The sequence below is a fragment of the Gymnodraco acuticeps genome, unplaced genomic scaffold, assembly GCF_902827175.1.
Source record: "Gymnodraco acuticeps unplaced genomic scaffold, fGymAcu1.1, whole genome shotgun sequence".
Taxonomy (NCBI): domain Eukaryota; kingdom Metazoa; phylum Chordata; class Actinopteri; order Perciformes; family Bathydraconidae; genus Gymnodraco; species Gymnodraco acuticeps.
In genome coordinates this window covers 389,175-401,609 of record NW_022989931.1, presented here as the reverse complement: position 1 = coordinate 401,609, position 12,435 = coordinate 389,175, and the positions used below count along the sequence as shown (strand labels likewise).

The window sequence follows — 12,435 nt, the reverse complement described above, 5'->3', positions numbered from 1 at the left end:
CTCAAGTGCTGTATGATTTTGGGGTACTTTGGGGTATTTAAGACACCTTTTACTTCTACACCTACATTTATTTGACCAAATTAGTTACTAGTTACTTTACAGATTCAGATTATATATTAGATTCTAAGGTTATTAAAAGTAGCTCTACATTTACCAGTTGCAGTGAACACAATGCATCAAAAATAACAATGCAGTAATTGAATATACATGATTCTGAATTAACTTTTACTTTTGGTACTTTAAGTGTATTTTAATGCCAATTATTTAGTACCTTTAACTTAATAAGATTTCATGCAGGACGTTTACTTTAACAGAGTATTTTACACTGTTGTAGTTTTATTTTGATGTGAAACTGTGCTTTTTTTTAAGAACATATAACAGATAACAAGAAAACAAAACAAGAACAATTAGTTGCCAGCAAACATATAAAGATAATTCTTAATAAACAAACTACAAGGCTGACAAAGTGTAGGAAGATTTATATGGCAGAATATAGCCTACCTATGTACCTTAGTGTTTATCGAATATAGATACAATATCAGAACACTACTGCTCCTCTTTGGTTCTTCAGCAGCAAGAGATGCGTACATGTTTCTTTCTACTATGCTGTTTTGAGTTGAGAGGACCCCTATAGAGGCCCAGTGTTAGGTGAGGCTGGTGATCAATATTTCATGGCCTCATTACAGGCTCATTACCTGACTCCAACAAAAAGCAGAGGAGATGGTGTTACACTGAGCTGGTGTCAGACTGTGGTCTCATGTGGGCTATAGCTTGGCTGGCTCTCTGCAGTGTTATGACGCAACCTAAATGTGGTTAAAACCGATTAAGTGTTTGTGGCAAGTTTCTACTGCTTGAAATATTCACTGATCTATTATTCATCAATGTACAGTCGATCTATCATTCTTTCATCCTGATGACACAAAATGATCTCAAGCCACCACTTATTCTCCATCCAAAGCCCAAAACTGGCCCCAATGTGAAGGTGTCCACCTGCCAGTGACAGGAGCTGACTGACACAGACCCTTCCTTCCTCAAAAGGCTGTGTGTAAGAGCCGCCTGATTCAGAGACGTTTGAAGCAGCTGCCACAGCCTGGCAGGGTTCCTCTCAGCTCACATTTACCCCTCTGTGTGGCAGCTTGTCTGTCAGGGGTGTCAGTATTGGACAAACAGGTGCTCAAAGCTGTCTGTTGGCTGCATGGCATACTGCTGGAGGATCATACTCTGGCTGTATTACATTTATTGGAGGGCCTTCAAATATGCCTTGCCCTACTTTTGATAGTATAGTCTTTTGTTCAACTCTTTTATTAACGGGGGATAATTACTGTCAGTTAGCTAGCTGGTATGATATCTAAGGAACATGAATGACCTGTTTTGATTGTACGTGGTGCCTTTTCTTCACGATCAAGGTTGCCATGCAAAATTATGGATTAAAAGGGTTGAGAAGTAGTTGTTTCTACTAATCAACATTAAAACATTGCATTACTATAACGACTTGTGACAGTTCTGACTTTTCATCAACTCGCATTTGAAAGATTCTGTTGTTGCTGTAACTGTAATTTACAAGTGAGTCTCCAATGTTTATTTTCCTCTCTGGCAGTCTCCCTATCAGGTCGACATGAGGGGATTAGGGCAGGCTTCGTCTTTGTAAAAAGGAAATCAGAATGAAACTAACAACAGCAGCGGCACACATGATAATATCTAGTGCCAGTGTGCCACGCCGGCCTGATCCTCTGTGTGTGTGCTGTGAAAACAATCGGCATTGTGGGTGTTTTGTCCCGCCCACCAGGCCAAATTGGAGCCCCGCAGAAGCGAGTGGAGTGGGCTCACGTGCACAAATCCTGAACTGCATACACGTAGTAACACCTATACATGTGCACACATACACTTTACTGTCACGCTTAAAGGTGTACATTCTCGATAAGTTCACGACACGTCTCTTTCTCTGTGTCTGTCTCCTCTGCTGACCGTCCTTTGTCCACTCCATCTCCTCTTTTGTTCCCCTTATCATTTCACCTCCCTCACCTCCACCCTTTTCTGTCCTCTCCTACTTTATCTCCTCCTATTCTGCTCCTGCACTTGTCCCTGCAGAGTGCACCTGAGTGACCCTGTTACGTTGGTGCCTGGGAGGCAGATAGCCAGCACACCCACCGGCCTCCACATCACCCTCTTATCTGCCGTGCTAGACCAAATAGCTCTCACAGTGTACAGGCAGACATGGAGAGATAGCAGGTGCCATTCACACGAGTACATCCACATTAGATACATAAACAACACGCAAACACAACACACAATTACACCATCATCACTGCTATCTCCCATCATATTCAACGTTTGTATCCCTGTGCCATCACCTTGTTTACTTTATGACATATCTGTGTCTAAGCGTTGTCATATTCCTGTCTTAGATAAGTTGATGAAGCTTTAGAATGATCATAGCAGCAGATTAATTGTACTCTTTTTCCCGCATGCAGACTGCAGCTCTGTTTAAAATGAGCCAAGGTGACCTGGTCCTGTCCGTGTCTGATCTGTGCAGTGACCGTGATTTCCCACTAGGTGTCAGTGTATGGCTGGTTGGTGATTCTTGGATGTCTCTTGTCATAGCCTTTGAAACTGGTGTTGATGGGATATGTGGTGAAGACTCTCCGAACACACTTGTTGCTGCAGCAGTCGTCTTGCCTTTAAGAACCGGGCGTATTACTGAAGAGTCAAATTACCAGTTATAATTATCATTCCGACATTTGGTATGTGTGCACGCGAGTAACTTCACACCCGTTTGCTGGGAGTTGGCTTGGGTTTTTCACGGCTAAACCACGAATTGTCCTAAAACCTGAAGTGCCTTTACCTCAGATATGGGAACAGTTTAAATATGTATGATTGCTTGCTCACACTTGTGTGGTGTAGCAACCTAAGCAAGCAGTGAAAAATGCTTCTTTGCTTTTTTGTAAACCAATGTTACAAAGTGCTTGAGGAGAAAACAGGAAACGATATCTGAACGTGATGGCATTCACGCTGTTAAAAGAATTCACTGCAGAAAACATGTCCCTCTGAAAGTTCATTTATTAATGCAGCTTTCGTTTTCATTTGTGTCCTTTCAGCTTGTGGTAAGAAAAGCGTGATCTATCTGAAACGGTGATGAAATGAATTGCATACCTACTTTAAGTGGGACATGTTTCCTACATTGTTAAATGTTGTGAGCTGGTTCTTTGTTTAATTCCTGTATCACCAAAGTTGCACAAAATCAATCAACCTATCATTTTTTAATAACTCGATGGCTTACAAAATATATTTTCCAGTCCTATTCTTTTTTTTTTTACAATCAACGCAGGACATGTTCCGTCTCTGAGCTGAGATATCCTGAATTGCTTGCTTCCAGAAATAGCCTGCAGATCCATTTGAGCTGTTGTTATTGTGCTGCTCTGGCACTTTTAGGACGCGGCCTGGAGGCGTACGACTGTTTCCAATCTGCCTTGATGTACCTACTACCTCTGTGAGTTTCTCTCTCGCTGATTGTCTGTGATTGAAACCTGAGAAGGACTTTGTTTCGAGCCAAGTATTGGCTTGCTTCAGGGGAAAAAAGACAACCAAGCCCTTAATCAGAGAGAACACAGACCTCTGCAAACACACCAACTAACTTCCTGGCACTGATGCAGAACTATTCAATTAAATCTCATACTATACACACAGCGAGAAGTGTTTTCTCCTGTGAGTGAGCCTCAACCACACTCTTCCACTCTCTCTGTTTGCATAGGGAAATGGTCCGTGAAATGGGTTTGATGGAATCAAACTACATATTAAGACAAATACATATTTCACAGCAGTTGATGGACTGATTGATAGAGCTGTGTCTGAGTTACCACCCAGAAGATCTTTATCAGAGACGGTATGATGAAGGATTAAGGCGTGGCTTGTTTCAGACAGGAGAAGATGTGTTAACTTGTCTTGTTGTGATCTTTAATAGTTCTTGGTGAGAGTTTCTGAGGTTCTTAATATGCAAATATTGTTTTGCGTAAGTTTAGAAGTGTGTGTGCTTCTACAGTATCTTCCACAAGGGGGCACCAAACTGCCACATGTTCTGCATCTCTCCTCCCTCTCCATCCCCTCTGCTGTAGACATCAACAAACACACTTTTTTAAAAACTCACTGAAGGATGACTGACAATGCGGCAGCAACAGTGTCCTGGATCCGCAGGGTGGAAGGTGGTGCACGTTTTGATCAATGCAACTGTTGTTTTAGCATAACAAGGCTGGCTGACAAACCCCCCTGACCCACAGCAACCTCAACACCTTTCATTAACCTCAAAACCCAAATCCATCCAACTGGACCAGTCACAGCAACTTGCTGCCGATGCTGGCGGTCACACGCCTCTGCACAGCAGCATAATGGGCCGCCGCACAATTGGGGGGGGGGGGGTGCACGTAACCAACAAAAAATCCACCGTCCTTCCAAGAGGCCGGCCGCCTGCAAGTTACCAGCAGCACCGCTCGTCCCTGTTTGTCTGCTCTCACTAAAAGGAAAGAATGTTTTCCCCCACAACATGGCTGTGTGGGGATTAAGGGCCCTTTCTGAGTGGCCCCGGGTCGTGCGGCAGATGTTAGCCAGGATAGTGCTGGTTGCCGTGCCGACAGTGAGCCGGCGGGATCGGCCCGCCCAGACGACGTTAAGCTTATGTACATGTGCACGGGAGAGGGTGAGGGGCCCGTCACACATTGGTGGGACATTTGTCACAGCGGTCACACACGAAACTCATCCACACTGTCTCTGATCGTCATCACACAGAAAGAGCTTCTCGTGGCTGATGGTGATTTGTATTTATATATGTGACATCAAGGCAGGTAGCAAGTGAGAGTTGTTTAGGCCTACTAGTATCTGATTGGTGGTTGGACGTATTCATAAATACATGGAGTGCATTAGCACTTTCCCAGTCTTTGACAAGTCAGCATTCACACATGTTTATGCAGAGGTAGAGGCTGCCACATTGCTCAGGGAAACTAACATTCACACACATTCACACACCAACAGTCATTGGAAGCAATTTGGGGTTCATTATCTTGCCCAAGGACACATAGACTGACCTTCTGATTGGAGGACGATCATGTGTTATGTCCAAATTATTTGTATTCATTGCTCACTCAGACCACTTTAGGTACATACTTTAGAAACATAAACTTGTCTTGTCTGATCAGCTTTAGTGCAGACTGTAAGGTGTGAATGTAACAATGGCAACATGTGGGCTTTCAAACAGGCAGTTGCACTTCATCCGTCAAAATCACTTCCCTCTCCCAGATGATCTTTTAATAGGAAATGTTGTTTTAACTGCTAAGCTCTCAAGTGCTTGTCACACAGAGCCTTTAATGAAGATGACTTACTGTACAGATGGCTTTATGGGTGATTAAGTCTTTGGGGATGACTCCGCTGTGTTACAAGTATTGATTCAACTTGGCAGCATTGCAAGAAACAAGAGTAATAAATCTGATCACAGCAGCTAGACACTAAGGTATTCTAGTATTCTCCCTTTGACTAATGAAGTATGATTGATAGGTTGTACATTGATGGGTGAGAGAGCATTGAATACAAGAAACTAAGGAGAATGTGTTGGCTAAAATACATTTCTATGGGTTATTTATATTGTGTTTTTGTTTTTTTCCACCATTTGTCTAAATTGTAGGTGCAGGGTTAGGTTGTATGGTCGTTTGATGTGAAAGACGAGCCGGTTCTCTTGACGTCAGACAGGTCTATCTGCAGGGTGAATGTGTTTAACACGGGGGCCCAGTGCAGGCCCCTGTGGTACTTGTAACCGTCAGGCTCAATGGAAAGAGGATACAGCGTCTGACAAGACATGACTTGACCCAGCGGTAGAGGCAGAGCCCTACTATTGTCCTGTGTGTGTGTGTGTGTGTGTGTGTGTGTGTTGTGTGTGTGTGTGTGTGTGTGTGTGTGTGTGTGGTGTGTGTGTGTGTGTGGTGTGTGTGTGTGTGTGTGTGTGTGTGTGTGTGTGTGTGTGTGTGGTGTGTGTGTGTGTGTGTGTGTGTGTGTGTGTGTGTGTGTGTGTGTGTGGTGTGTGTGTGTGGGTGGTGTGTGTGTGTGTGTGTGTGTGTGTGTGTGTGTGTGGTGTGTGTGTGTGTGTGTGTGTGTGTGTGTGTGTGTGTGTGTGTGTGTGTGTGTGTGTGTGTGTGTGTGTGGTGTGTGTGTGTGTGTGTGTGTGTGTGGTGTGTGTGTGTGTGATGTGTGTGTGTAGGTGTGTGGGTGTGTGTTGATTGTGTGTGTGTGTGTGTGTGTGTTGTGTGTCCTGACCCCGTGCCGGTTAACAAGGAACTTCTTCGGGGCACACGTCTAAGTCTGTGGACACACCTGTTCCACAATGACTGTACTCTCAAAGGAAGAATATTGGGCAGGGCTGTTTTCATGCACAACTGTGTGTTTGGGCTTTCTGACAGATGGAGAATAGCCAGATGTGTGTTTGTATTTGTATGTGTGTGTGTGTGTGTGTACTGTACAAGCATGCACATTTGGTGCTTCAGTCCAGCTGGTTTTGAACCTCAGAAGCAGCTGGACTAACCCCGTACTGCAGAAGAACAATAATTCACTATGATTTGAAAACACTTTACTTCAATCTCTGTCTTGATAGTAAAGAGGACTTAACACTTAAAGGCAATCATCCTTGTTTTGTTTGTACAGCATGTGTTCTGTTATTGCAATTGGTTTAACGGTAGTAGGGACGTGAGCACAATGAGGATCACTGAATCCTTTCATGCCTGTGCTGGGACTGTGGAAACTGTGTTATCAAAACATTACATGTAGGTTAGCATGAGGTTATTACACTAGTAACATGTCTATGCAGAGACAATGTACCAATCAGGATTATCTGGATAATCCTCATATACCTTTCACTGAACAGTTTTGATGAAACTAATTTATTCGGTTGAAATAGTTCTTGTGAAATATGTTCACTCTGTGTTTTACTGGATATCCAGTTCATGTATTAAATCCCAAATCTCTTTTTCCAACATTGCTACTGTACTTTCTGTAGTTGGTTTACAGTAATCGCACATACTATTCAAACCACTAAACATGTCTGCTCTCATGTAACCAATAACATACGGATTGATAAATAGGTGATGGGATGAAGTTAAGGCTTTATCCAGAGAGAATTAGGGTTATCGATTTGTTCTGAAATGAGTTGACCGACAGAAAATAAATGTTATTTGTTGTAAAATATCTAACATTTGCATCTTCTCAAATTAAATGTTTTGCTTTTTTAATGCCTTGAGAATTTTTGACTATACAAAAAAATGTGTCCTGCACATTTTAAGTGATTGTTAGCCACTGTCATAAACATATTTTAAATCACCATTAACTCTAATGCAGTCCCAAAAGACGAACATTGTACGTTTGACAACCCAACTTCCTAACTAAAGGTCATCCTCATGAAGTGTGATAGACAACTGCCAATCTGAGAGTAGACTCTGGAAAGGATCTTATTTGAACTTATTGAGCGTACTGCAGCGGAGGGAGATATGATACTGGTGTCCATCTCTGAGGTCACAGCAGAGGGAACAAACTTCTTGGTCTGAGCGCTCTGTGCCATGTCAACCTGTCAGAGAGGGGGGGGGGGGCACGCACTGCCTGCTGAGAGATGTCCGAGGTGTCATGGCCTCATCTGAGAGGTGACAGACAGCATGTGTGTGAGTGTGTGACGGGCAAATAAAACCCCTGAGAAGTCTAGGGGACGTTCATCGTGACCTTTCGTTTAGCCAGGGTCCATCTCGCTCTGTGCATCTGACAGCAACTTTCAAAAGAACCTTACTTCCTGAGCCATTGACAGGTGTGTGTGTGTGTATGTGTGTGTGTGTGAATTTTGTAAGTATGTATACACTACTGCAGGAATTGTTTAAATGCTGCTGTTACAAAAAAACGTCCCAAGTTGGGATCAATAAAGTGTATCTTATCTTACTAATCGCCTGACCTTGGGTATAGTCGGATGTTAGGTAGTAGAGATTCCTCTTTTACAGATTCATGAGTGGAAAATAAAATGCATCAACAAGGTAGACACGTTAAAGAGCAGAGGCTGCAACAGTTGGCATTAAAGTGTGTGCAGGTTTTAGCAGGAACAGTGTCAAGTGCACAATAAGCCTCTTACAAGCTGGAATTAAAAACTTCACAATATAGACGTAGACAACAAGGTTATTCTAGGGTTGGATTAGCACTATGGAATTGGATCATGAAAAATATGCTCAACACAATCACAGTTTACACCTCTTCAATTGAACCACTGAGTGGACTGAGTTCAATAATGATCAGGGGTCACTTACCCGTTTCTTGACTGTAAAACAATCCAGTTTTAACCGTAATATCCCCTGTCATGTGACCACAGTGGGATGTCCACTAAATGAACGTTTGAATTCTTCTTATGGCCAAATCTGTTTGAAATGTTACTGTGTATTTATTGACACGTGTAGTTTCTGGGCTATATATTCAGTCTATGTTTCGTGCATGTGTCTGTACACAATTCCTTCAGTGTATTTGTTTGTGTGTTTACCTTTTTATACATGTGCGTTTGTGGTCAGGAGGTGAGGGTCGAACAACATGCCACCAAACGGCTTTAAAAGAAGAAAATCCAACAACATAAACAAAAACCACCGCGGTCAGTGTGACACGCGTCACCTTCGCTGTGACAGGGGACGACACCGGAGAGCCTCAGAGTCCCCGAGAATCCCTTTGAAGTCGGACAGATATTGTGCCGCTGCTTCTGGAAGTATTGTCTTCCCTGCCCTTGGGCGTTGTTTTAGTGAACCACTTGCCAGGATTAGGCCTATTAGCTGCACGGGGAAAGACAACCATCGCAGGTTTAGTGGAATCCGGTCTGAATGTGGGAATCTTGGATTGTTACTAAATTTTTCAGGCATGATTAAACCTGAATCCTGCCTGTCTTTTCCAACACGTTTCCTGCCTAATCATGACCTGATTCCTCACTAAACGTCTCTTTTTCTCCGTCTTACCCGGCCCCTCAGTCATTACTGCTGCTGTGTTTGGCGTTTTCTGCTCCAGGCGTTGGGTAAATACCTCTGCTGGAGTAGATTTTTTCCCCCCACCTTCCTCCCTCCATTACCTCCTCTAATGACGTTTACACATCTGCTTAGAAGAGCTTCCACTCATCTCTCCGTCACCCTGTGTCCGTCTTTCTCTCCCTCTCTTTGTCACACACTGAGACGGTAAGATTATTACATTCTCCATTATTCGGCTGCTGAATTGATATCCTACTTTCAATGAACTAGTACAAATCAGATTATGTTCACGCTCCCTCACTCGGTTAACACAAATGTGAACTATTTCCTCTCATTTAATTAAATATATTCACACATTTATGAAAGAAGACAGATGTGAAGAGATACTGTCAGTTCAAAGACCTGCTTTATTGCAGCCACCATGCTTATCTCATGGATATGATCTTACTTTTAAGAAGGTAAATAAGCCCTTAGCTTTAAGAAATGAAGACCTTCACCAACAGGAAATTTATATGTAAATATTTTGACAATTGATTTACCATTTTATTCATTTTACAAGCAGAACACGTTTTAAGAATTTGAGCAATTGATGCTTCAATGATAGTAAACTGAATCTTTTTTTGTTATGAACCGTAGGATGGATACATAAGAAAGTTTAAAACGCCATATTGGCATTCAACCAACCATTTTCATGTGCAGCTTTTACTATTTTCTAACATTGAAATACATCACAATGAACACTTAAATTGAGAACATTTGAATCCAAATAGAAAATATTATTACATTTCTTCCCTATAGAGTTTTTCAGAATTCTTTCATGGACTGATCATTTTTGTAATTTTTTCAATTGAGGGTTTTTAAGTTTGCAGTTTTTAAGTGTTCATTATGGGGCAAAGGTCTCTTTTGGTCTTTCTTCTGGACACGTGAACTTTTCAACTCCTCACCTGCACATGCCCTCCAAACCTAGACATTTGCGTGCTCCAGTGCACACACACACACACACACACACACACACACACACACACCATGTATACATCACTTCAGGGGACATTACATTGACTTACATGCATTTCCTGGAGACTTATCCTAACCTTAACCATAACCAACACATGCCTTACCCTAATCCTAAACCTAACCAAGTCTTCACCCTAAAATTAATGATCCCAATTTGTCCCCATAAGGGAGGCGAGTCCCCACACGTGACTGTGTAAACAGATTTAGGTCCCCACAAGTATAGTAATGCTAGGCCACACATACATACACACACACTTCCACACGCACTCATCACTCGCTAAAGAGACTTGCCCAACAGTCATGTCACTTGAGCTCCATTTTCCTGCTGATGGACATGTAAAACACACACACACACACACACACACACAACACACACACATACACACACACACACACACACACACACACACACACAGAGACACCCACACATGCAAACAGAGTGACTGTACCTGTCACCTCTGTTGAATACCTCATTTTATTCCTCCTGTCAATCACCTCTATTCTTCTTTGCCGACAGCTGAATAGGCTCCTGTGGGACTCTGTAAAGTGTCTATGTGTGTGTGCGTGTGTTAGTGTTTGTGTGTGTTGATGCAAGTGTGTGAAAGAAAGCCTGCTCCCTGGCGCCACTTTGCCCAGCCTCCACTGTCCCGCACCAAACTCCTTGTCTTGTAATGGGACAGTTGATAGTGTGTGTGTGTGTGTGTGTGTGTGTGTGTGTGTGTGTGTGTGTGTGTGTGTGTGTGTGTGTGTGTGTTGTGTGTGTGTGGTGTGTGATGTGTGTGTGTGTGTGTGTGTGTGTGTGTGTGTGTGTGTGTGTGTGTGTGTGTGTGTGTGTGTGTGTGTGTGTGTAGTGTGTGGTGTGTGTGTGTGTGTGGGTGTGTGTGTGTGTGTGTGTTGTGTGTGTGTGTGTGTGTGTGTGTGTGTGTGTGTGTGTGTGTGTGTGTGTGTGTGGTGTGTGTGTGTGTGTGTGTGTGTGTGTGTGTGTGTGTGTGTGTGTGTGTGTGTGTTGTGTGGTGTGTGTGTGGTGTGTGTGGTGGTGTGTGTGTGTGTGTGGTGTGATGTGGTAGTGGTGTGTGTGTGTGTGTGGTGTGTGGTGTGTTGTGTGTGGTGTTGCCGGCAGGCCTCACGCCACTTACTACCTCTAAATAAAATAGTTTTGGGTCTGTCCCCTCTTCTTCTCTTCTCAGCGGGTCGAGTTCAGTACCGCCTTAGGTCCTTGACAGAATCACTGGAGTAGAGTGACTGAGAGACAGACAGACTGTGGGGAAGAGAGGACAAGTTGACAAGAACATGACTAAGCCCCACGAGTTAGGCGTAGACTTTACAATGTTATTACCCCACAGTGCACCACAGAACAATGTGTGTATGGCCGGTTGACAGCTTTTTCCCCTTTTTGGTGAAATGATTGACCAATCAGAGCTCAGAAGGTCAGATTTAAAGGGAAACGTCATCTTCCTAGTCATTTGTAAAAAGTAATCACTGAAAAAAGGTTGCAAGCGTATCATTTGTACAAATCCAAAATCCACATTTTCCTTGTTGTATTTGTATAGCCAGTGGATATAGAATAGTAAAGAAAAAGCTCATGTCTTTTTTTGTTTTTGTATTATGCTTTCATTATAGGAGTTTCTAAAGTGTCAATGAAAGACTCATCAACAGGAACTGATTAGAAATACTTCTAACATCTGTAGTTTCCTGCACTAGACCATGAGTATCCATCAAACACATTCGAGGCACATTATAATATTAAAGGAGTCAAGAAATATATGTTGCACTTTCCATATTTGTGACAAGGTTTTTAAAACTAATTGCACGAGTGAAGAACACTTGTTAAGTTTGCAGTATGATCAGTATACGGTTATTGTAATAAGTCTCTTCTCTTCAGACATGCCTTTAATCTGTCCTCTCAGTGGTCACATGTTATATCCATTAGACTCCTTTCAGGGATTTGACGCTTTGTTTTATCCGGGGTTTCCCTCCTCATTATCTCACTCCTTCTTCAGAGGCATGCTGTTTTCAGAGTTTGTCCACCTTTCTTTGCTCTGATATGACACTGGAAGCTGGACGACTTCTCCCTCAAGGATACATGAAGATAAGAGTGTGTTTGAGTGTGTGCGCACCGTTTCATATGTATGTAAATGTGTGCATGTGTACATTTCCTCAGGTATCACACGGTTAAAAGATAGGAGAGTTCTGTATGTGCCTCTCCATGCATATGTTTGTGACTGTGACTCACATATCAGAAGTTTTAAAGATTGGACTTCAGTGCCTGAGTGTGTTTACTGAATACCTGAGTGTATGTTTGTTTATGCAGTCAAACTGAGACTTGGCAGCAGCAACTCCTCGGCACCTCAGATTAGAAAATATGTCACAATTACACACTCGCACTCTACCTATCTCTCTCTCTATATATAGATATTTT

At 42.7% G+C, this 12,435-nt stretch overlaps 1 protein-coding gene across 1 annotated transcript in view; it reads left to right on the top strand.

Annotated features, from left to right (window-relative positions):
- Positions 1–12,435, top strand: part of wdpcp (WD repeat containing planar cell polarity effector) — a gene marked incomplete in the record, with an annotated part of 85,909 nt that overhangs the window by 729 nt on the left and 72,745 nt on the right.